The 26,846-nt window shown below is 37.4% G+C and overlaps 1 protein-coding gene and 1 long non-coding RNA gene across 4 annotated transcripts in view; one reads left to right on the forward strand and one right to left on the reverse strand.

Annotated features, from left to right (window-relative positions):
* The window catches only part of cygb2 (cytoglobin 2), a 104,428-nt gene that overhangs the window by 50,226 nt on the left and 27,356 nt on the right, over positions 1-26,846 (reverse strand). The window contains exon 1 of one of the 3 annotated variants that reach the window (XM_082537278.1): positions 1,563-1,615. The exons of the other annotated variants lie outside the window; for them this stretch is intronic. The gene's annotated coding sequence lies outside the window, so the exon portion shown is untranslated. Of the gene's footprint in view, positions 1-1,562; positions 1,616-26,846 lie in introns of those variants that run through there. 3 annotated transcript variants of the gene reach the window in all.
* Positions 11,578-13,020, forward strand: LOC309708394. Its single transcript, XR_014277261.1, has 2 exons — positions 11,578-11,858; positions 12,288-13,020. It is a non-coding gene; the product is annotated as an uncharacterized lncRNA (long non-coding RNA).

Genomic DNA, 26,846 nt, shown 5'->3' on the forward strand with positions numbered 1-26,846 from the left:
TGCTTTTGTAAATGATGGCAATTTAATTCAATTCTGTTTTATTTATACAGCACCAAATCACAACAAACGTCACCTCAAAACACTTTACATAGTAAGGTAACGAAAGAAATCCCACAATCACATGACTTGGGAATAGTGGGAAAGAAAAGCTCAATTTTCACAGGAAGAACTCCCAGAAGAGCCTAGTTCTGCTAGAATGCTCACCTAACAACTTGTCACCTCACATAAAAACAAAACCAAAAAACACATTTTAGAAAAATTCAAAAATTCACATTTTTATACCCAAATTTGAATATAAAAGATTACATTAAAAAATTTCTGGATAGCAACAATAATCATATTTTTATATGATTATTTACCATTTAAAAATATCATTTTAATTAAAGAGCTTGCACCTGCTGGTAGATTAACCAATACAAGGACGTAAAAAATGATTTTGGTCGTTTCCAATACTGTTAATTTAGGGTATAAATCTTAGATTAGGTGGTGGTCTACCACATTAGTTAAGCATTGGAAATGATGATAATAATGAATATGATCAAAACTGAGTCCTGTTTCAGAGCTTTGTCTTGAGCATTTTGGCTGCATCACAGGTCACTCGGCCTTAGAGAACTCCTTTCTCTATATTTATGAATTACATTTAAAACAATGACAGATATGTTGTAGTCAATAGAACTTGAAACTTGCAGCTGAGGCTATAATATCATCAGGAAAGTGTTTTAATGAAGTTATATGTGAAGATACCCAGGTACTGTTTTCCTATAGACTTCAATATATCTGACCTTTTTTTTAAAAAAAAACACCAGAAGAGTCGCCCCCTGCTGGCCTTTAAGAAGACTGCAGATTAAAGGTGCTGCACATTCAGTCTATGTCTATCATATTTATACAATCACCATGGCAGCCTGTGGCTACATAATGACAGGATATGATGTGATAGGAGTTTCCTGTATGTTCATTTTGTTATCATGGTTATTTTATTATTATTATTATAACACTGTGAACATTGTATCCTCAAGTAGCCAGTTAACAGTGTTATCTTTAAACTGTCAGGACTTAGTGATAGATTTAATTCGGTTATATTTAAGCAGAGGCAACTCACTCATAAAGCGCCACATTTTAAAACAAACAGTTCATAATATTCCCCAGAGCCCAGGGCGAGAGATGAAGTATTCAGATTCTGATGTTTTACACATCAAACAATCATATTTACCATTTCTACAAGAGCAAATGTCTGAAGTTTTGCTTGTAAAATTAGTGAAACTGTGACAATACTGTTTTTTAATTAAAAACAGCTACTGTTTAAAGATCTCCAGACTGACGTAAATGATCGTCTATTTTCTTATATAACCATTTTGCTTGCTCTCGTATTGAAAAAATAAATATATTCACTTTTCGTGGCAATAAACAGAGTAGGGCCAACTTATTATTGTACAGATGAGCTGCAGGGGCTATTGTCAGAGGGCACCAGCATAGAAATGAGTCATAATGTAAAGATGGCATTGAGACAAAGAAAACAGTACATGCTTTAAAACTCAAGGAGAAGGTTCTGCTTATACACAAACTTTCTCTGGACATTGCAGTAGACAGTTGAGCAGGTCCGGAGGAAGCCGAGAACAACATGGCCCTGGAAAGGAAAGAGACCAGACCAGAATGTCATTAAAGTTAATGCAGGCTCCTGCATAATCACCATTTCTTTCTCAATCCTTCAAATAATATTCGAGCTACTCCGAGTGCTGCTCCATCATGTTTAAAGCCTGTAAATGCCTGTTTTCTTAGATGTGTGCCACCTGTATTTTACCGCACAGCCTTCACTACAGGCTTTCGGTACAGTCAGGTCTTTTAAGAGGGCCTTCCAGATCATGACCTCAGCGTCCCGGAAGGTGGTTGTTTTCAGGAGAAGCTTTGTGTTCGTGAGTGGTAAGAACTGCTGCAAAAATGGGACTGAATAAAATAAAGAGACTCGACTATAAAAATATTTCAGACTCATTTGTGTGTGCTTTTTTTTAACTATTTAAAAAACTGTTTTGATCCGGTGAAGAAAATTTGATTTTCAGAACTCAGTGATAGAGAAAATTGCTTATTAAGATGTAGATTTTTGCAATGAGCAAGCGCCAAGAGAGCACATCAATCTATATTTGTGCAGAAGACTGAAGGCTGTGCCCGAGGAGGAGGTCAAACATTTATCTCAATCCAATCTGCCATGGTGGTATTGAAAACGCCACATTTGGCATTCCTTATTTAAAAAAGAAAAAAACTACTAAACTGCTGTCTAGACAAAAGCAGCAGAGGGGTGGTGGAGGACGATGCTGCTGACAGGTCTATTATGCCACAGAGGCGACTGGAGAAGCCGACAATCGAGAGATGGAGCTGTCACAGCATTTTTCAAAATGGCAGATTTCACTGCAACACCAAAGGGTGTCACTCTGTCACTCGTCAATGCACGATGCAATAACTGCCTCAGACGTCTTGCATCTGTCACAGCTATGCTGGTGCTCACTATGTAGCATGAAATATTGAAAAAGAAGAAAACTGCTATGTGTACTGTGTTGTGAGTGCCAAAGCTGTGTGCGTTGCACGACTGGGACATTTATGAAGGAGGACAAATGGATAGAAAACACAATCAGAAGCCTGACAAACTCCCCTGAGCATGAAAATCACCATGGTCAGTCTGTCTTGTCTCTGCTAGCCAGCTAACTAGGCCTCTTAGTTAGCTAGTTTAGTGTTTTCTGTTAATTTATGTTGTAAATTTATGTTGCATGTAGCACCTTGGTTCCTGGAGGAACGTTGTTTCGCCTCACTGTGTACTGTTAAACTGTATATGGTTGAAGTGACAATAAAGCCAACTTGACTTGACTTGACTTGAAGTGTAGTTTTGACAATACATAAAGTATATAATCATGTATTTGTTAAGCACTACACAACTCAAAGAGTATGTGAGTAACAAAGGCTTTAGCCACTGACTTCAACTGAACCCATGAGGCTCAAAGTCAGCAAAGTTTTAGTTTATGCAGCTGCTGCCCTCTACTGTCTGCTGCACCCATAGTAACATGAGGCAAGTGTACCAAAGACTTTGAAAGAGAAAATAAGCTGAAACCTTTGACTTCTTTCCAAAAGACTGGAGGTCCACACTGAGCTGGTCTGGTCTCTCTTTATTTTAAAAGTCCCTTGATGAAGTTGGGAAAAAAATTAACAACACTACAAAATTTACAATATTATATTTTTAAAAATTGTAGATAAGATAGTATTTACAAACACTATGAAAATAAAACTCAAATTTAAAAAGTAGACTATATCATTTTGATCCACTGTCAAATACTTTAGTATTTTTTAATTTAGTTTTTTTACAGTAAGACGGTATAAATGTTAATAACTTCAGTAAATACCTAAAGATTTTATTTATTTTTCATTCATTTTATTTATTAGCATTGAGATTATTGTTGAGAAGTATAATTACATTTATGATATGACCTTAAAAATGGTTAGAAAAAAATATTAATAAAAGCATGAAAATTTACTCTGAATCCTCATGTAGCTAACATGTTAGCAAGATGCTACATGAATAAGATACAACTTTTACTGCTTTACTTGTATGTCAGTGCATAGCTGAGTTAGATATTAGGCTATTTTGGGCATTTCTAGTTGGTGTTCTGTTAGATAGTTTGTGTTTACTGCCGTGCTATGGAAAATAATCTGGTTTGGCGCTGTTTTATTTATTTATTTGATGCTAGGTTTAGCCTTAATAATGTTTAATCAGGAAGCACCAGCTGAGGCGTGATTAGCTTTGAATACGTCACTAAATTTCCTGCTCTACTTGGCTGACTCAAAGTCTTCATATATCACTACAAACTCTTAATTCTGTGATTTCCAGACCCGGTCTGGGAAACTTTGGGACATTTTGTAAAGTAATTTGTATCAGCATCTCTGATGAATTTCTCAGGGTAAGCACCAACTCTCTGACTCCATCTTGTGGTCAGTTGGTGTTAATGCAGAATGAATAAACCAGGCTCTTCACCAGTACTGAACAGATGCAGAGAAGCGCAGTTCCTACAAGACAAACATGCACAATCGTATAGGTCGTTTTTCTATTTTACCACTTAGTAGTTTATTATAACAAACTTTAAGAATCTGTCTGTGGAGCAAAGAGATTACAGAAGAAGTGAAGAGGCACATACAATATATTTACACTTAAGTATTTTTTTTAAAAACTAAATACCTTGTTTTTGTTTCACTGATTTATTCAAATATTTGTATGTGAAGCAAGTGTTTACTAAGACAATGTGGACTTTTTCTTAACAGACGTACTCAGTTACTTGTGATTTGTTACGTTTTTCTTTACTTTTTTCTTATGTTTTTTTAAATACTGGAAGTGTCCACAGTCAGCTCACCAACTTAAAGTTAAAATCTGCACTCTTTCAGGATTGTACCTGTGGCAAAACATCAGTTAATTCCACCTTTAGTTATTTCTATTATTAATTAATATTATGTTCAGCGGTGCTAAAGTATTACTCTTATTTAGTTTAATTTTTTTAGTTTAGTTTTTTTTTTTTTACTTCTCCAGATACAAAAGGAACAACAGATATATTTTTTAAACCATTTGGTTTGACAGATGTTCATGAAGGAATAGTACAGGTGTATTTGGGATAATACTGGAAAATTATACCTGAGGGAAATGCTAAATTTAAAGCAATTTTTACTAATAATATCCTCAAGAATTAGCAAAATTCTGTGTGGGTGTTGTTGCTGTTAGTGCTGTGAATAATATTGCCATATTAATTTTGCACACATGCAATGAGTTCATAGTCAGATTGTTCTGATTAGTTGTTTTGACCGAGGCGTTTCCTGAATCTTTCTAATGTATATATATAAGAATTTTGTTTGATATACCTAAAGAAGGTCTGATTGACTGTACTTTAATAAATATACCAGCAGTAACTTGGCCAGTAGGCGGGAGTTATGTTTAACTGTTTTTATGAGATTTCTCTGTGTGGGCTCATGTGTATTTGTCAGGATGGAGCTGAGCCTAAAAATAAAACATTGAGGTGAATGCCAACAGTGTAAGTTTATCCTGCTGCTAGACTACAGGAAACAGCAGGAGGAGAAATGAAAAGCAAAGTGTGAATTACGAATTTCAGCTTGTATTAGGAACATAACTGCTGTCGTGGTGGTACATATAAAAAAAAACAGAATAGAAACATAGCTACAAGTTTATAAAAGAAAGAAAAAGGCTATCCCACAAGGCCTGTCTATATAGGTAAGTGCATTTATTTATATTGAGTATTTCAAGATACAAATCATTGGGTGCTTCACAAATAAAATCATAGCACTTTAACAATTTTTTAGGGGTTTTGGGGTTTTGTTTTGTTTTGTTAGCTTTCCCCCCTCATTATTGTGTTATCTTATTTTCATCTATAGATTACGGTTTATTCATTATTGTGCATTTTTATTTACCTTGACTATATTTAGTGTGAATGCTTGAAAAGCATTCACAGTATTGTTATTCGAATCTTTATTATTAGTGTGAATGCTTGAAAAGCATTCACAGTATTGTTGTTGTAATCTTTATTATTAGTGTGAATGCTTGAAAAGCATTCACAGTATTGTTCTTCTAATCTTTATTAGTGTGAATGCTTGAAAAGCATTCACAGTATTGTTATTCTAATCTTTATTATTAGTGTGAATGCTTGAAAAGCATTCACAGTATTGTTATTCGAATCTTTATTATTATTATTATATATTCCGTACGTTTTTTGGCATCTAACTCCTTCAAAACCGTTCAACTTAGAAAAACCATTCAAACACCGTTAGATTCCTATTCTTTTGGACAACACTGCTTCTAAATTTCATATTTTTAACATTTATATTTTTAATTTTATTCAACTTTATTCAACAAAAATTTATAATGTATTTCAATGGGGAGACCCTTCAAATCCTCATTCAACTTACTCATTTTTAAACTCTTACTACTTCCACATACATTGACATAGAGCCACCATTCAAACTTTAAAACGAAGACAAGACATTCAACTATTCAACTTGTATTTATCTTTTCAATATCTATTATACTTTTTCTTCAGTTCCAGTTTAAGTTTCATGATGTTTTTTCACCTGTTTCAGAGTTTATAATGGGTGTGTATGGGACGGAATGTTGGGGCTAGAGTGAGGCAGCTCAACTGCTAGAGTGAGAGGAGCAAAAAAATTAATCTTAAAATCTTTTTTAAAACTGCTGCTGTGTCCGCAGCGTTTGCTCTACAGGTATGATTTTACCCTCAAAACGTAGCCATGGCTGTCCTCTTTCATCCAATGTGTTTACTATTGTACTAGGTGTTATGGTTCTTTCATAAATGTCACCAATGCACAGCCTCCTCCCTCCAACTCTTCCATAGACTCTAATGTTAAAATGGCTCAGAAGGTTCGTTTGAAAATCAGAAGAGCATGGTGTCTTTCCACTGTCACCACGTCCATATAATAAACTCCACAGGCATGAAAACTGAGAATTCAGTAGACTAGACATTGCTGTCGCTCACGGTGAAAGAATTTTGTCAATACGACCTATACTTTTCATTTGGGAACGATTTGTTTCGGCCTGACTTTTCTGTTCATTTTAAGCAGCAAAAGTGAGGCGCATGTCTGTGTACGTGTGTATGGAGCCATTGGGTGCGGTCACTATAGCAACCAGGCTCACACCTGCCTGCTTAACGAGCTCTGCCTGCCACTGTACCAAGATTCATCTTAAGCACTTCTCTTTCAACTGCTGCTGTGTCCACAGTGTTACAGCCATCATTTTACCCTCAAATTGTCGCCATTATTGTTCTCTTTCCAACACCGTATCTTTCAAAGCTCAGGCATTTAAACTTTTTAAACTGTGTGGATCAAAGTGGAGGGATCACATTTGAGTCATTCAGTGATTCAAAGAATATGACCTTTTAATATTCATTCAGATGTTTTCTGACTCTAAATGTTCTTTTCTCATTTCTTAGGGTTTTCTAATTTACATTTAAAACATTTTCAGCTTTTTTCCAACTCCTTCTTCTGTGTAACCTTCAGCTTTTAGCAGTTCAGCACCTTTGTTTTCAGGTTAAATTCGTTTTTTTTTTGTTTTTTTTTAATCTCATTCAATATTTTTAACTCAAAATTCAGCAATTAATTCATTTCAGTGCATACATTCAGATTCAAGCATTCACGCTGCAGTTTCTTCAGAAAATGCACTTTCTAGTTATATATTCCGTACGTTTTTTGGCATCTAACTCCTTCAAAACCGTTCAACTTAGAAAAACCATTCAAACACCGTTAGATTCCTCTTCTTTTGGACATGACTGCTTCTACTTTTCTCATTTTTAACATTTATATTTTTAATTTTATTCAACTTTATTCAACAAAAATTTCCCATGTATTTCAATGGGGAGACCCTTCAAATTCTCATTCAACTTACTCATTTTTAAACTCTTACTACTTCCACATACATTGACATAGAGCCACCATTCAAACTTTAAAACGAAGACAAGACATTCAACTATTCAACTTGTATTTATCTTTTCAATATCTATTACACTTTTTCTTCAGTTCCAGTTTAAGTTTCATGATGTTTTTTCACCCGTTTCAAAATTTATAATGGGTGTGTATGGGACGGAATGTTGGGGCTAGAGTGAGACAGCTCAACTGCTAGAGTGAGAGGAGCAAAAAAATTAATCTTAAAATCTTTTTTAAAACTGCTGCTGTGTCCGCAGCGTTTGCTCCACAGGTATGATTTTACCCTCAAAACGTAGCCATGGCTGTCCTCTTTCATCCAATGTGTTTACTATTGTACTAGGTGTTATGGTTCTTTCATAAATGTCACCAATGCACAGCCTCCTCCCTCCAACTCTTCCATAGACTCTAATGTTAAAATGGCTCAGAAGGTTCGTTTGAAAATCAGAAGAGCATGGTGTCTTTCCACTGTCACCACGTCCATATAATAAACTCCACAGGCATGAAAACTGAGAATTCAGTAGACTAGACATGGCTGTCGCTCACGGTGAAAGAATTTTGTCAGTACGACATGTACTTTTCATTTGGGAACGATTTGTTTCGGCCTGACTTTTCTGTTCATTTTAAGCAGCAAAAGTGAGGCGCATGTCTGTGTCCGTGTGTATGGAGCCATTGGGTGCGGTCACTATAGCAACCAGGCTCACACCTGCCTGCTTAACGAGCTCTGCCTGCCACTCTGCCAAGATTCATCTTAAGCACTTCTCTTTCAACTGCTGCTGTGTCCACAGTGTTACAGCCATCATTTTACCCTCAAATTGTCGCCATTATTGTTCTCTTTCCAACACCGTATCTTTCAAAGCTCAGGCATTTAAACTTTTTAAACTGTGTGGATCAAAGTGGAGGGATCACATTTGAGTCATTCAGTGATTCAAAGAATATGACCTTTTAATATTCATTCAGATGTTTTCTGACTCTAAATGTTCTTTTCTCATTTCTTAGGGTTTTCTAATTTACATTTAAAACATTTTCAGTTTTTTTCCAACTCCTTCTTCTGTGTAACCTTCAGCTTTTAGCAGTTCAGCACCTTTGTTTTCAGGTTAAATTCGTTTTTTTTTTTTTTTGTTTTTTTTTAATCTCATTCAATATTTTTAACTCAAAATTCAGCAATTAATTCATTTCAGTGCATACATTCAGATTCAAGCATTCACACTGCAGTTTCTTCAGAAAATGCACTTTCTAGTTATTATATTTTATTTTTCCGTACGTTTTTTGAAAGCCTACTCCTTCAAAACCGTTCAACTTAGAAAAACCATTCAAACATCGTTAGATTCCTATTCTTTTGGACAACATTGCTTCTATTTTTCTCATTTTTAACATTTATATTTTTAATTTTATTCAACTTTATTCAACAAAAATTTATAATGTATTTCAATGGGGAGACCCTTCAAATCCTCATTCAACTTACTCATTTTTAAACTCTTACTACTTCCACATACATTGACATAGAGCCACCATTCAAACTTTAAAACGAAGACAAGACATTCAACTATTCAACTTGTATTTATCTTTTCAATATCTATTATACTTTTTCTTCAGTTCCAGTTTAAGTTTCATGATGTTTTTTTACCCGTTTCAGAGTTTATAATGGGTGTGTATGGGACGGAATGTTGGGGCTAGAGTGAGACAGCTCAACTGCTAGAGTGAGAGGAGCAAAAAAATTTATCTTAAAATCTTTTTTAAAACTGCTGCTGTGTCCGCAGCGTTTGCTCTACAGGTATGATTTTACCCTCAAAACGTAGCCATGGCTGTCCTCTTTCATCCAATGTGTTTACTATTGTACTAGGTGTTATGGTTCTTTCATAAATGTCACCAATGCACAGCCTCCTCCCTCCAACTCTTCCATAGACTCTAATGTTAAAATGGCTCAGAAGGTTCGTTTGAAAATCAGAAGAGCATGGTGTCTTTACACTGTCACCACGTCCATATAATAAACTCCACAGGCATGAAAACTGAGAATTTGGTAGACTAGACATGGCTGTCGCTCACGGTGAAAGAATTTTGTCAGTACGACATGTACTTTTAATTTGGGAACGATTTGTTTCGGCCTGACTTTTCTGTTCATTTTAAGCAGCAAAAGTGAGGTGCATGTCTGTGTCGTGTGTATGGAGCCATTGGGTGCAGTCACTATAGCAACCAGGCTCACACCTGCCTGCTTAACGAGCTCTCTCTGCCACTCTGCCAAGATTCATCTTAAACACTTCTCTTTCAACTGCTGCTGTGTCCTCAGTGTTAAAGCCATCATTTTACCCTCAAAACGTCGCCATCGTTGTTCTCTTTCCAACATCTTGTCTTTCAAAGCTCAGAGATGTCAACTTTTTAAACTGTGTGGATCCAAGTGGAGGGATCACATTTGAGTCATTCAGTGATTCAAAGAATATGACCTTTTAATATTCTTTCAGATGTTTTCTGACTCTAAATGTTCTTTTCTCATTTCTTAGGTTTTTCTAATTTACAATTAAAACATTTTCAGCTTTTTTCCAACTTCTTCTTCTGTGTAACCTTCAGCTTTTAGCAGTTCAGCACTGTTGTTTTCAGGTTAAATTCAGGTTGTTTTTTTTGTTTTTTTATCTCATTCAAAATTTTTAACTCAAAATTCAGCAATTAATTCATTTCAGTCCACATGTCTGTGTCCGTGTGTATGGAGCCCTTGGGTGCAGTCACTATAGCAACCAGGCTCACACCTGCCTGCTTAACGAGCTCTGTCTCTCACTCTGCCAAGATTAAATCAAAAATGTGTGTTACATCTAAGCAGTTGTAGTAAGATTAACTTTTTCAATAGGTACAATAAGACAGGTTTGACAGGCTTTTGCCACAGATTAACAGTATGTCAGTAGTTAATATAGGCTAACTGAATAGAGCCCTGAATTATTGCCCTGTTAAATTCAAGTTGATTGTGTATTGGTGGACTTGTCTTCTCCACACAGGTTTTTCATACCTCGGCAGTTTTAGTCAGTTGATGACTTTAAAATAATCTTTTCTGACTGGATAATTAAAGCTCACAGCATCTACCTGTCTGTAGTGTATTTTCCCACATTTTAAATAATCGAATCTCATTTAATGTCTCTGTTTTTAGTCTGTATAGTTTATCTCCCCACGAATACGCTCAAAGTAGTCTTAAAATAAAATCCATAAAACAGTTCAAGATGACATACTTTTTATTTGCTAATTTAATGCCAGTTGCCCTCTTTCCTGAGTATAAGCGAATGAGTGACATAAAGAGAAAAAGTACCAATTTGTATGCTGGTGAGTCTTGTGTATTTTTTTCTCTGTCTCTCTATGACAGAGAAATATATATGCTCATTATTGATGTTCAAACTGATGCTCAAATTTCCAAGCACCACCTGAACGCCTCATCAGTCTTTAACTAATCACTGCACCAACTGCCGTCATTCCGCTTTGCTCTCTGCTGTGGTAAGTACAATACACTCAGTACAGCACGGTTTTAATTTTATGATGGTAAAAATACATGTTTGACATTTAAACTCACATATCAAGTCTTTTTAAAGTTCAACAGAGTTCAAAGAATAAAGAAAGCAAAAAAAGAATAACCTTTGCTACCATTTATATAGGTTTATGACTTTTGCTGTTAGCAGCAGTGCTAACGCTAGCTTCAATGCTAATGCTAGCTATAGTGCTAACACTAGCCTTAGCAGTTGTTAACTGACAAAAAGAATATTCTTGTGATATTCCTGTGATATTTATTGGCGGTCAGTGAGACAAAAGTAACAAATGAGATTTATTATTGCCATTGTGCCTCAGTTTTAACAGTAAGAGTACTTTATGACTTTTGCTGTTAGTAGCAGTGCTAATGCTAGCTTCGATGCTAATGCTAGCATCAATGCTAACGCTAGCTATAGTGCCAACACTAGCCTTAGCAGTTTTTAACTGACAAAAAGAATATTCCTGTGATATTCCTGTGATATTTATTGGCGGTCAGTGAGACAAAAGTAACAAATGAGCTTTATTATTGCCATTGTGCCTCAGTTTTAACAGTAAGAGTGCTAGTTCTACCAGCAGTGCTAACACTAACTGAAGTGCTAATGCTAGCAGGAATGCTAGCGTTAGCAGCGATGCTAAGGCTAGTAACAGTCTAACAGTAGCCTTATATAAGTACTTAAATAAATACTTCAGTTAATTAGTTTGAATTATAAAATGGCTGCTGTATCAGCTGGTGTGCTATATTACTCTATAATTACCCTGCTGACTATAAGTTCAGTGTATCATGTCGTGTGGGCTTTGTTTTTTTGTTAGTCTGATAACACTGTACAGACAACTAACATGTTATTTCTTGTCTTACACTTTCAGGAACTTGACTCACATCTGTGCTTTGCCTGGTAGGTGTGCACATACTGTTAGAGAAGTACACCAAATTTTTAAAAAAAGAGTCTGACTAATATAAGCTTTAAAGTGATGGGTTCAAACTTTGTGCTAGACCTTTTAAACACATTTTTATAATAAATACACATAAGTTCAGCTTAACAATTGGGCTAAAATATTTTTTTCGTACATTTTTGCACATTACATGTGATTAGTTAACAATTCACTCAATCATATTTGTATTTAAAAATATTATTGCTGAGTTTAATTAAATATTTATTCTTTTAAAAAGTGCCAAATTGTGCAACTTTTTGCACATGGCAGCCGACAACAGTTTAGCTTGAATATTTGTTTTGTCCTTTTTCAGTAGTCACAATTAGTTCATACAATTACCATGTGATATAATTTTATTAAAATTATTTTTTTTTCTTGTTTTTTGTTCACAGTGTGCAGAAGAAGAACAAGGACCAGATCTCCAGTCTTCTATCTCACATCCCAACCCCCCAACCCCTCTATCTTCTGTCCTACTCCACCTGTTGTCTCTGCCTTCTTTCCATCTGTATTTCACCCTGTGGTTTGTGAGAAATTTTGCCAAACCAAGAATCTTATTGCGGTTTGATTTAAAGCCGTGTCTCTCCTGCTCTGTCTGTTCTCTCTGCTAAATTTTCTCTCTACCTGTTTTTCACTCTTTGGCTTGCTGCTGAAAAATGCACAAGCCAATAAAACAATAAAGAGTGCATATTTTGCCTCAACCTGAGAACAAACTGAACAAACAAAGAAAACTCTGCGGTTTGATTTAAAGCCGTGTCTCTCCTGCTCTGTCTGTTCTCTCTGCTAAATTTTCTCTCTACCTGTTTTTCACTCTTGGCTTGCTGCTGAAAAATGCCAAGCCATTAAAGCAATAAAGAGTGCATATTGCCTCTACCTGAGAACAAACTGAACAAATAAAGAAAACTCTAATTCACGGTTTGATTGTGATTTCCCAGCCGTGTTTCTCCTGCTCTGTCTGTTCTCTCTTCTAAATTTTCTCTCTAGCTGTTTTTCACTTTGCGCTTGCTGCTAAGTTGTGCCAAGCCAATAAAGAGAGTGCATATTATTCTCTCGACTGACAAACTGTCAAACAAACAAAGACATCTGTTTCTGAGAAATAAAAACTGAAATATAAAGACAAAGAAAACATCTCCTGCTCTGTGCCACTCTTATTTTATAAACATATTTTCTAAAGACTAAGAGAAACACTTGTGTAAAAATGCCAAGGAAGCAGAAAAAGTCACAAGCTGCAAAACAACGCTGGAAGAAGTTCCATGAGTTTCATGAAGTACCAACATGTGAACAAGCTGAGTGTGATTTTCCTCAGAGCTCTGCAGAAGACTTTGTGTCTGCAAAGACCAATGCTGATGGTGTCAAACAGGCAGGTCAACATGTTCCTGCACATGTACAACAGGTATCCTATGCAGATGCTGTAAAGATTGGATTGCAGCATGAATTTAATGATCATCAGGTAAACCATAGAGACCAACCTGAGGTGTCAAGTGCCCCACAGGTGGGTTATGCTGATATTGTAAAAAGAGGCCGTCACAGTGATGTGGCAGGACCATCTCATGCAGAAAGAGTGAACTTTGAAAACCAGCCCTCTGTTACACATATCTGTGCATCTCACAGCCAGGCTCATCCCAAATATGGAGACTCCAGAAACAAGCAGTGCACATGTAACTCACTCACATTTCTTGCTTTCCTTCATGAGAATGATAACATGACTACAGCTGACCTTAATCTGGTCTTGGATAAAGGTGATGTGATGTACAAAGAGGCCAAGAAAAGATTTCCTAAAAATATTCATTTGGCAACCGATGAGCTGCCAGACAAAGTTGATGCTCGCTGGTCTATGTATGATGTCGACATGACACAGCCTTCCCGGTATGGGACATTTGAAGAACCTCCAGAGGAGGCAGTAGATACCTTTCTCAGCTTAGAAGCAGGACTGAGCTGCCTGTTGTCAGATGTGCAGTATGCCTTATTGATTATGAGTGGATTGTGTATCGCAGTGTTCAGATCCACATCAGGCAAATATGGTTTCTTTGATCCACACTCCAGAACACCCAGTGGTCTTCCTCTACTACTACAGTCACGTAATCGTGGTACAGCAGTGATGCTGAAATTCACACTCCTCAGTGACATGATTAAGAGGATCCAAGATTCTTATGAAATGATGGAGATATCACCCTCTTGTAACTATGAACTGAAGCCTGTGCAGTTCTACAGTATGAGCACAGTCAACCTGAGTGATACTATCACAGACACAGTCTGCAGACCAACAGCTGCCACTGCTGTGGCATCTACTCACTCTGATACAACTGTTGATGAAGCAAACTCCTCTACTCCAAGGAGAAACACAACGACTGATCTGACTGAGAACATCTTTTGTCAAATGTCCATTTGTACGCCACCGGTGAAACAAAAAGAAGTCCACGTGACTCAGTTCACATCATATGAAGATCAGAATGAACCTCCTAATATACCAACTGAAGAACTATGCAGTGAATTAAGTTTCCTTCCATCAAGTGATGCTTTTTCATGTCAATCAAATGCTGCCATAACAAATGTTGCTGCCTGTGACCTTTCTGATATAGTTTTACAAAAAGTGAAAAAAGTTAATAAACAACAAAGGCAAAAAATGAGAAGAAGATTAATGGCATCAGAGAAACCCAGAAATCAGAGAAAAGAAAACCAAAAAAGGAAAGAACGACAAAAGTATGCTTCAAACAAAGAGTACAAAGAAAAGAAAAAGTCTTGCACAAGCGAGGCATATAAAAACAATCCTGAAGTCAGACAGAAAAAACAACAGTATATGAAAAGACGTTACTGTGAAAATGATGAATTCAGAAAGAAACAAAAACAATATGTTAAAAAACGTTTTTCTGAGAATGCTACAGTTAGAAAGAAACAACAACAATATATTAAAAGACGCTACTGTGAGAACGATGAATTCAGAAAGAAACAACAACAATATATTAAAAGACGCTACTGTGACAATGCTGAATTTAGACAAAAACAAAAAAACTATATCACTAAAAGGTATCAAGAAAACCCTGAATTCAGAGAGAGACAGAGATCTCGAGTGACTCAGCGTTATGCACGTGATGACGCATTCAGAGTAAGACACAGACAACTAATGAAACAACTAATGCGAGACAGGTATCAAAGTAATCTTGCCTTCAGGATTATGCACAATATGAGATGTGCAATGAAAATAAAAAGGAAATACAGATGGGTGAACAGACAAACCCAAGAGAGTGACAACAGTGTGATTAACGAGGCCATATCTGTGTTCAAATCACAAATCAAAGTTGGACCATCATGCCCATGTACTGTATGCTTCAAGGCTTCATTTCCAAACCAAGTACGACCCTGCAGAAGGTCAAATTATGTCAAAAACCCACATGTGGTTGCAACATGTTTGACAGGAAAGTTTGTTCATGTTTGTGATGAAAACTGCAGAAATGAGCAGTGCAATGTTCCCGATGAGAGAAAGAGAGAGTGGATTTGTCACACCTGCCACGATCATCTTAAAAATGGATCCATGCCAGCACTTGCTGTTGCCAATAAGTTGGATCTTGCTGATATTCCAGCTGAACTTTCTGATCTCAACATACTGGAGAGACATCTCATAGCCAAGTGCATACCATTTGCCAAGATCATTCCTCTTCCCAAAGGCAGACAAAGAGCAATTAGAGGAAATGTGGTCTGTGTCCCATCAGAGGTACAGGAAACTGTTGAAACACTACCTCGATTGAGAATTAATTCTCAGGTCATGAGAGTAAAATTGAAGAGACGCTTGTCTTACAAAGGTCATCAGCTGTTTCAGACTGTAAGCTGGTCTAAACTTGTGCAAGCACTGCATAAACTCAAGCAGATTCATCCACAGTATAAGGATGTGAGCATCAGAGATGATGCTGAGCTGTGTGATCCAACTCTTCCTGATGAAGATGATGAGGATGATGATGATGAAAACATGAATGAGGACGATTATGATGAGGCTGATTTAATGGAAATTGACAGCTGTGAGAAAAATGCACTGAGTGAAGCACAAAATATAAATGAACAGGACATTGACATGTTACCCTGTGATGGTGAACAATCGCATGAACAGATGAGAGATGATTCAGAGCAAGCAGATGGACTGACTAATGGTGGTTTTGCACTCGAGTCCTGTTTGCAGCCCCCTGATGTGGCTGAGGAGATATTATGTTTCAGTGAAGGAATCTACTCTGTTGCTCCTGCAGAGAGAAACAATCCAATAAGTTTTTTCAAAACACCTAAACTGGAGGCCATGGCCTTCCCTGTGCAGTTTCCTACAGGCCAAAACACACTTGATGAAAGAAGGCTGATCAAAGTATCCCCCAGTGGGTATTTCAAATCAAGACTTTTCTGCATTGATGATCGTTTTGCCAAAGACACAAACTATTTATTCTTTGCACAGTTTGTGACTGAAATACACTTGGCTACATCCAGCATGACAGTACAGTTAAGGAAGGCAAAGCCTCTGACCAGAGATGGTAGAAAAATAACCTCAGGCATGTTACAAGATAAACATGAGGTGGAGAAACTGGTGCGAAATAAAGATGCAGTGAGATTCATGCAGCCTCTGAGAGGAACCCCAGCCTATTGGGAGAAAACAACAAGAGATCTTTTTGCCATGATCAGACAGTTGGGAACTCCCACGTTCTTTTGCACATTTTCAGCTGCTGAAATGCGCTGGCCTGAAGTGATCGAGGCAATAACAAGGCAGCAAGGTGAACAAGTGAATTTTGAAGGACTCGACTGGTCAGCAAAGTGTGACATCCTGAGAAGCAATCCTGTCACAACAATGCGCATGTTTGACAAGAGAGTTGAAGCATTATTCAGAGATTTACTCTTATCTCCCGCAGAGCCACTTGGCAAAGTCATTGACTACTTTTACAGAGTTGAGTTTCAGCACAGAGGAAGCCCACACATACACTGCCTCCTGTGGGTAGAAGGTGCTCCTGTGTTTGAGGAGGATGATGAGCAAACTGTTCTTGATTTTATAAACAAATACATCACAGCTCAGCTGCCTGATCCACATAAACAACCTGAACTGTACAAAAAAGTAACAGAAGTGCAAAAACACAGTAAGAACCACACAAAGACATGCTTTAGGAGTTTAAGCTCCGGGTGCCGTTTTGGTTTTCCCAAACCACCCTGCAATGAGACAATGATCACAAGACCCAGTGAGGATGATGCACTGGAAGTAGAAACGGCAAAGAACAAGCTCAGACCACTGAACCAGCTGCTGAATGAACCTGAAACTGCTTCCATGAGTTTAGAGCAGCTCTTGGAAAGATGCAAGTTGACACATGCAGAATATGAGAGATACCTGAATAAAATGAACATGAGGAGTACGATCATACTAAAGCGTGATCCAAAAGACTCTTGGATAAACGGCTATAATCCACATCTGCTTGAAGCCTGGAACAGTAATATCGACATAAGCTTTGTTTTAGATGCTTTTGGTGCTGCAAATTATTTAATGAAATATATATCAAAAAAAGAGGGCGGGCTATCTGAGTACCTGAAAACTGTCATTGAGAACTCCCATAAGGACAGTGTAAATGAGTGCGATGAAATGAGAGCCGTCATGCAGGCATATTCAAAGAAGCGAGAGATCAGTGCACAGGAGTGTGTTGCTCGTGCATGTGGTCTTCACATGAAGCAATGCTCACGTGCTGTAATATTCATTCCAACTGATGATAATCCTGTGAAAATGAGTCGTCCCCTGTCAGTTCTGGACAACACAACACCTGAGTCTTCCAATGTTTGGATGACATCTTTGAATGACAAATACAAAGCCAGACCTGAAACACCAGAGTATGAGGAGATGTGCATGGCAGACTTTGCTGCTACTTGCAGGATTGTCTATGGCCAACAGAAAAAAGGTAAAGATGTTTTGCCCCTTCTCAATGAGATGGGGTTTGTGCAAAGGCGCAAAAACAATAAGCCTGCTATCATCAGATTTCACCGCTGCTCACAAGAAAAACATCCAGAGCAATATTACGGAAGACTGCTTAAACTGTACCTTCCTCATCGTTCAGACCACGAACTGAAAACACCATCGTTGCCAACCTATCAGGCTTTCTATGGTGCTGGCTGTGTACAGCTACCAGGTACTGACCATCTTGAGTACGTGCAACACATTGTCAAAAGAAACAGAGAAAAATATGAGAAAAACAGTGAGGAGATCGAGAGCGCTGTTGAGGAATATGAGCAGAACAGAGGTGTGACTGACGAATGGTGTAATCTGGCACCTGAATCAGATCTCGTAAGGTTGCCACTTGTCGAACAAGAAAGAGAGCGAGACAATGAAAATGAACAGGAAGATGTGCCCGACTACAGCCGTCAGGCTGATGCTTCAACAGAAGTCAGAGCCATCAGGGAACCCCCTGCTATTGATCCCACATTGTTACGTCAGATGTTTCAGAATCTGAACAAGAAGCAAGCCTGCATATTTTATGCAGTTAGAGACTGGTGCATTAAAAGAGTCTGTGCTCTAAATCCAGAGCAGTTTTTCTTTTATATTAATGGTGGTGCTGGAACAGGAAAATCACATCTTATCAAATGCATCTACTCAGAAGCATCTAAGATACTGAGCAAAGTGCCCAGATATGCAGACGACGTTGACATATCAAAACCCACTGTCCTGTTAACTGCTTTCACTGGGACTGCAGCTTTTAACATTTCTGGAACAACACTGCATTCTCTTCTCAAGCTGCCTAGAAGCTTAAAACCTCCCATTCAGGGACTTGGCAATCAGCTGGATGAAGTCAGATCAGAACTTTTGAATGCTGAAATAATCGTCATTGACGAAGTGTCTATGGTGTCAAGACATCTGTTTGCATATGTAGATGCAAGACTCAAACAGATCAAAGGGACTCGGAGACCCTTTGGAGGCATGTCAGTCATTGCTGTCGGAGACTTCTATCAGCTACCCCCAGTGCGACAGTCTAAACCTCTCTGTGTGCACGACCCGTCTGAGATCGACCTGTGGCGGGAGCATTTTCAGATGATCACTCTGACTGAGATTATGCGTCAGAAAGATGATGTTGTCTTTGCAGAGATGCTGAACAGAATTCGTGTGAAAGGAAAGTTGGATGAGCTTTGCGAAGCAGATAGAAATTTGTTGTCACAGGCCATAACTGAACCAGCCCATTGTCCGACTGATGCATTGCACATTTTTGCAACTAATAAAGAAGTGGATGCACACAACTCTGCAACACTGGCTCTGCTCCACACTCATATCATTGACATCCATGCAGATGATTATAGAAAAGATCCTAGAACTGGCAGAATGGCACTTCAAGACAGACCATTGAAAGGAGGTAAAAACGAGTTACCAGACACACTGAAAGTTGCAGAAGGAGCTCGTGTCATGCTCACCAGAAACATTGACATACAAAATGGTTTGGTTAATGGAGCTTTTGGAATACTACTTAGAGTAGTTCACTCTGAAAACGACCAACACATCATCAAGCTTGGACTTAAAATGGATAATGAGACATCTGGAAAGAATAACCGCACACCAGCAGACGACATGGTGTACATTGAGAGAGCAGAGGAGAATCTGAAGCAGAAAGGAGTGGTACGAAGACAGTTCCCAGTGAAGCTGGCCTTTGCATGTACAATACATAAGGTACAGGGTATGACAACTACATCAGCTGTTGTCTCTCTTAAGAGCATTTTTGAGCCCGGCATGGCCTACGTAGCTGTCAGTAGAGTGACGTCTCTCAGTGGACTGTATCTTCTTGATATGGAGGAGAAAAAAATATTCACCAACCCAGAAATCACTGCAGCGCTTGAGAACATGAGACAAGCCAACCTTGATGACATGATGCCTCTTCTACACGTGAGGCAAACACTGAGCAGGTCAGAGGTTTTCACCATTGTTCATCATAATACAGAGGGACTGCCAGCTCACATTAATGACATCAAAAGTCACCATGAATTGTGTCTAGCAGATGTTTTGTGCCTAACAGAAACACACCTGCGGGGCTCTTTTGTCGCAGAGAGTCTCCACTTGGAAAATTACAATTTGTTCAAACGCAACAGACACCTGTCCTACACAAACTTTCCCCAGATGGCAAACAGAAGTGGTGGTGGAGTTGCTGTTTATGTGAAAAGTGACATTCAAGTGCATGAAAAACAGTACATTCATAATGTAACTGACCTTGAATTTCTGGCTTTAAAGGTTGAAGCACCAGTCAGTGCTCTGATTGCAGTTGTATACAGACCTCCAGACTACACTCTGAGGCCATTCCTGAAAAACCTGGTAAGCCTATTAGACTCATTGGAGATCATGGACTGTCATCCCATCATAGTTTGTGGTGATTTTAATGAGAATGTTTTATCCAGTGCAAACAAACCAATCCTGGAGCTGTTTGAGTCTAGGGGATACGCACAGGTCATCACTGCCCCTACCACAGAGAAGAACACACTGCTTGACCTAATTTTCATTTCTCAGTCAGATCGATGTCTCCATTCTGGAGTCATGAAGACCTACCATAGTTACCATGACCCAGTATACTGTGTATTGTCCTGTGATGATTCATGATCTAGATCTTTGAATACAGTAAGTAATATCTATATTTTTGAATGACTTAAGAAAGTAGAGCGATATTTAAAAGTTGACGCTCTGCATTGCAGTATAATGGTTGAATTGTTTACATAAAATACAATTACATGAATTAGGTAATGATATCAGTAAAAGATGACAATTTTATTTATCACAGAAAATCTAAAGTTCACTAACAGTAACCCATAAATGTCAGAAAAATCAAATATAGCAGTTTAAAATGAATAGTGTAGGCATATCCTCTCTGCAGCCAGGCTTCAACATCCTGCCAGGCTGCCCCAGTCTCACTGTGGCTGGGAGGGAGGGAGGGTGGACCAGAGGATTGCCTACACAACACATAAATGTTCAACAGCTTCTTCATTGTTTCTGAGAGAACAATAATGACTAAAGGTTGCTTTTTAAACAAACAAACAAACAAACAAACAAACAAACAAACAAACAAACAAACCTAATTACAGCAATAATGACAGTTAAGCCACTTTATGTGTGCCTCTATTTTGAAATACTATTTACAAAAATGTTATTATTTTGGTTTGTTATAAACTTTAAACTTTTTCAAAAGTATACGATTATATTTTTGGACAAATCTTTCGATGAAACATACATTTTTATGAGCTTTTATCATGTTTCGGCCAGTGCAATCATCAGGGTGGGTCTGGGTTGATAACTGCACATTTCTGGCCAGAAATGTTTCAGCAGTGTTACATAAGTAGTACATATGTAACACTTGCTTTCTGTTACCAGCTGATACCCTACATTTGTATAGACATTGGATGGTGTGAGGTTGGGGAGTTGAGTGGGGGGGGGGGGTTTACGGTGGGAGCTGAGGGGGGGGGGGGGTGTTAGGTTTCCTTTTTTCTTTTTCTTTTTTAAGAGAGACACAGTCCTCCTGTGTCTTCTCCAAGCTTCACATGTAAGATCCAACAGTGTGAAGCACATAGCAGCTAGAAACTGTAATGCCACAGATCAGAGAGGCTTCATCATCACCATCTTCATCGCCGTACGATCAGAGCGTGAGACTTCACATCTGGAGCACAGGAGACATTCTGTGATAAGTCCTCCTTCTAGCTTGTCCCACAAGCAGTCGGTGAGATTTACTCACAACAAAAAGGGTTAATGACATAATTTCCATGAAAACATGTATTCATTCTTTGTAAAGTGTTTAAATTGTTTTTTCACTTGACCTTAGGAGTGTTAGAGTGTATTGTAATGTCTGTACTCAGGTGTTTCCCTCTGTGATCCATCCCCATCAGAGCTGAGACACTCAGGACTGAACAGACTGCACAGTTTCTGTGACCGAGCCTCCAAAACACCTTCTTTGAAACCACTCATGATAGAAGGGCTTCATATTTGCAGCAGCACTACTACAGGTATTCAGTTTATTACAGGATGTGTTTGTTTCTTAGGACCAGCTCTGAGTGCACACTACCTAACATATACACCTTTCTGTTCATTACAAACCAACTACTCTGGATCATATGGCCAGTTGGCAGGAATGTTGCTGCAGGAAAACATCCCTGGAGATCACCATCATTGTCAGACTGACTGTGCCTCCTCTGTGCAGTGTCAAGGTCCTCTCTAAATGAGTGTGTAAGTTAACATTTTCATTATTTTATTCCCTTTGACAAGACAAGTATCACTGATATTTACATTTACAACTACATATGTTCCCGTTTTCTGCTCTTCTTTTAAAGTCCTCAGCTATCCTGCTTCTGTGCTGCTTGCCACACATCAAACACTGGCCGGATGACAGGGAGGATCCACTCTGAAGTCACTGGACGTGATGAGGATCATATGGGACTTCATAGTTTCACAGAAACATTGTGCTCTGTGATTACAGGTTTTAAATGGACATAATGACTGCCTCTCTCTGATCAACAGGCTAAAGGATTGTTTTCATTGTTAGTGCTCTGTACAATGTATGCTTATTTAATATTTCATCACAGAGCAAACCTTTATTTATTTAACATATTTTTATTTTGTTTTAATGTTGAATTAACTGTGGGGATTTTTTTAAGTGGGCACTTGGGATGTCATATGACCAGAAATGTGGTAACTGGAATTCAACAGTATGGAAGAAAAAATCTGCTGAGAACGAAACACATACAAAAACCCCCAAGAAAATTCAAATTCATTCCATGTAATCCAATCTAAAACATTTTAAACTGCTGAACAGCAACACAAACAGTGTTAAAAAACAGTGTTAACAGAATGATTATGATGATTTTGTACCAAAGTTTCAGGTCACATGGCACACCTAGTGTGTAGTGTGGGGTATCAGCTGGTAAGTATAGGTTTTTTCATATTTGTGTCCTTAGAGTTTAGATAGATAAAGCCTTGTGTATAATAATTAGTCATAACCACAACTCAAAGTCAGGGACTAACTAAATTTGGGACTTTGTGTCTGAGCCCAGGTTAAAACAATGTGTAAAAAAGCATTTAGTGGCATGGCTGAACAATGCTGTATTGATACTTATTTATCCATGTTCACAAAAAGGACTAATGTGTTTATTTGATTATTTGCATGTGTTAAACTGTGTCACCACCTTAGGCTTTCATTTGAGTTTACTCACAAATCTCTATACAGTTCTCTTTTACCACTGTGTGGACTCTGTTTACATTAAAACATAAAAAAGAATGAGTAATAAAAAGATGTGTAGACAGATCAGAAGATTAAGTAGACCGATAGAAACAGCTGTTCAGCCATGTTCTAAGAAACCAACACAATTTAAAGGTTCAGGATTGTGGTTTTAAAAGTTGAATTTTCATGTATTTCATATGTTGCTCATTATTTTTTATTTAGTTATTTAATTTAGTTATTTTTCTTTATTCTACCAGTCCTTTTCAGAAAGAAGCTGTATATGACTTAAGATTTTTATGTTATTTTCTATGACATACAAAACAAATTGATGTATGTAATACTATTAAACATGATATACACATGTGTATATGTCTGAAAAACATCATGCTGTATATTAAAGTTTGTATTTTCTGCAGAATGTTTGTTCATCTTTTAAGTTCATTTCAATTAGAAGAATATGAACTTTTAATATTCATTCAGAGGTTTTCTGACTCTAAATTTTCTTTTGTCATTACTCATCTTTTTATTATTTACATTTTAAACATGCTTAGCTTTTTCCAACTTCTTCTGTGTGAACATCAGCTTTCAAAAGTTCTGCACTTTTATTTTCAGGTTAAAAATTCGGTATTTTCCAGCTCATTCAGATTTTTAACTTAACATTCAGCAATTAATTCATTTCAGTGCATACATTCAGATTCAAGCATTCACACTGCAGTTTCTTCAGAAAATGCACTTTCTAGTTAGTGTGAATGCTTGAAAAGCATTCACAGTATTGTTCTTCTAATCTTTATTATTATTATTATATTTTATCTATTCCGTACGTTTTTTGTAATCCTACTCCTTCAAAACCGTTCAACTTAGAAAAACCATTCAAACACCGTTAGATTCCTATTCTTTTGGACAACACTGCTTCTATTTTTCTCATTTTTAACATTTATATTTTTAATTTTATTCAACTTTATTCAACAAAAATTTCCCATGTATTTCAATGGGGAGACCCTTCAAATTCTCATTCAATTTACTCATTTTTAAACTCTTACTACTTCCACATACATTGACATAGAGCCACCATTCAAACTTTAAAACGAAGACAAGACATTCAACTATTCAACTTGTATTTATCTTTTCAATATCTATTATACTTTTTCTTCAGTTCCAGTTTAAGTTTCATGATGTTTTTTCACCCGTTTCAGAGTTTATAATGGGTGTGTATGGGACGGAATGTTGGGGCTAGAGTGAGGCAGCTCAACTGCTAGAGTGAGAGGAGCAAAAAAATTAATCTTAAAATCTTTTTTAAAACTGCTGCTGTGTCCGCAGCGTTTGCTCTACAGGTATGATTTTACCCTCAAAACGTAGCCATGGCTGTCCTCTTTCATCCAATGTGTTTACTATTGTCCTAGGTGTTATGGTTCTTTCGTAAATGTCACCAATGCACAGCCTCCTCCCTCCAACTCTTCCATAGACTCTAATGTTAAAATGGCTCAGAAGGTTCGTTTGAAAATCAGAAGAGCATGGTGTCTTTCCACTGTCACCACGTCCATATAATAAACTCCACAGGCATGAAAACTGAGAATTCAGTAGACTAGAAGCTGCTGTCGCTCACGGTGAAAGAATTTTGTCAATACGACTTTTACTTTTCATTTGGGAACGATTTGTTTCGGCCTGACTTTTCTGTTCATTTTAAGCAGCAAAAGTGAGGCGCATGTCTGTGTACGTGTGTATGGAGCCATTGGGTGCGGTCACTATAGCAACCAGGCTCACACCTGCCTGCTTAACGAGCTCTGCCTGCCACTGTACCAAGATTCATCTTAAGCACTTCTCTTTCAACTGCTGCTGTCTCCACAGTGTTACAGCGATCATTTTACCCTCAAAACGTCGCCATCGTTGTTCTCTTTCCAACATCTTGTCTTTCAAAGCTCAGAGATGTAAACTTTTTAAACTGTGTGGATCCAAGTGGAGGGATCACATTTTAGTCATTCAGTGATTCAAAGAATAGGACCTTTTAATATTCTTTCAGATGTTTTCTGACTCTAAATGTTCTTTTCTCATTTCTTAGGGTTTTCTAATTTACATTTAAAACATTTTCAGTTTTTTTCCAACTTCTTCTTCTGTGTAACCTTCAGCTTTTAGCAGTTCAGCACTTTTGTTTTCAGGTTAAATTCGGGTCTTTTTTTTTATCTCATTAAAAAAGTTTTAACTCAAAATTCAGCAATTAATTCATTTCAGTGCATACATTCAGATTCAAGCATTCACACTGCAGTTTCTTCAGAAAATGCACTTTCTAGTTATTATATTTTATTCTGTATTCCGTACGTTTTTTGAAAGCCTACTCCTTCAAAACCGTTCAACTTAGAAAAACCATTCAAACATCGTTAGATTCCTATTATTTTGGACAACATTGCTTCTATTTTTCTCATTTTTAACATTTATATTTTTAATTTTATTCAACTTTATTCAACAAAAATTTCCCATGTATTTCAATGGGGAGACCCTTCAAATTCTCATTCAACTTACTCATTTTGAAACTCTTACTACTTCAACATACGTTCACATAGAGCCACCATTCAAACTTTAAAACGAAGACAAGACATTCAACTATTCAACTTGTATTTATCTTTTCAATATCTATTATACTTTTTCTTCAGTTCCAGTTTAAGTTTCATGATGTTTTTTCACCCGTTTCAGAGTTTATAATGGGTGTGTATGGGACGGAATGTTGGGGCTAGAGTGAGGCAGCTCAACTGCTAGAGTGAGAGGAGCAAAAAAATTAATCTTAAAATCTTTTTTAAAACTGCTGCTGTGTCCGCAGCGTTTGCTCTACAGGTATGATTTTACCCTCAAAACGTAGCCATGGCTGTCCTCTTTCATCCAATGTGTTTACTATTGTACTAGGTGTTATGGTTCTTTCATAAATGTCACCAATGCACAGCCTCCTCCCTCCAACTCTTCCATAGACTCTAATGTTAAAATGGCTCAGAAGGTTCGTTTGAAAATCAGAAGAGCATGGTGTCTTTCCACTGTCACCACGTCCATATAATAAACTCCACAGGCATGAAAACTGAGAATTCAGTAGACTAGACATTGCTGTCACTCACGGTGAAAGAATTTTGTCAATACGACTTTTACTTTTCATTTGGGAACGATTTGTTTCGGCCTGACTTTTCTGTTCATTTTAAGCAGCAAAAGTGAGGCGCATGTCTGTGTACGTGTGTATGGAGCCCTTGGGTGCGGTCACTATAGCAACCAGGCTCACACCTGCCTGCTTAACGAGCTCTCTCTCTCTCTCTGCCAAGATTCATCTTAAACACTTCTCTTTCAACTGCTGCTGTGTCCACAGTGTTAAAGCCATCATTTTACCCTCAAAACGTCGCCATCGTTGTTCTTTTTCCAACATCTTGTCTTTCAAAGCTCAGAGATGTAAACTTTTTAAACTGTGTGGGTCCAAGTGGAGGGATCACATTTTAGTCATTCAGTGATTCAAAGAATATGACCTTTTAATATTCATTCAGATGTTTTCTGACTCTAAATGTTCTTTTCTCATTTCTTAGGGTTTTCTAATTTACATTTAAAACATTTTCAGTTTTTTTCCAACTTCTTCTTCTGTGTAACCTTCAGCTTTTAGCAGTTCAGCACTGTTGTTTTCAGGTTAAATTCAGTTTTTTTTTTTTTTTTATCTCATTCAAAATTTTTAACTCAAAATTCAGCAATTAATTCATTTCAGTCCATACATTCAGATTCAAGCATTCACACTGCAGTTTCTTCAGAAAATGCACTTTCTAG

Source organism: Aulonocara stuartgranti (assembly GCF_965226115.1).
Source record: "Aulonocara stuartgranti genome assembly, chromosome: 6".
Lineage (NCBI taxonomy): Eukaryota > Metazoa > Chordata > Actinopteri > Cichliformes > Cichlidae > Aulonocara > Aulonocara stuartgranti.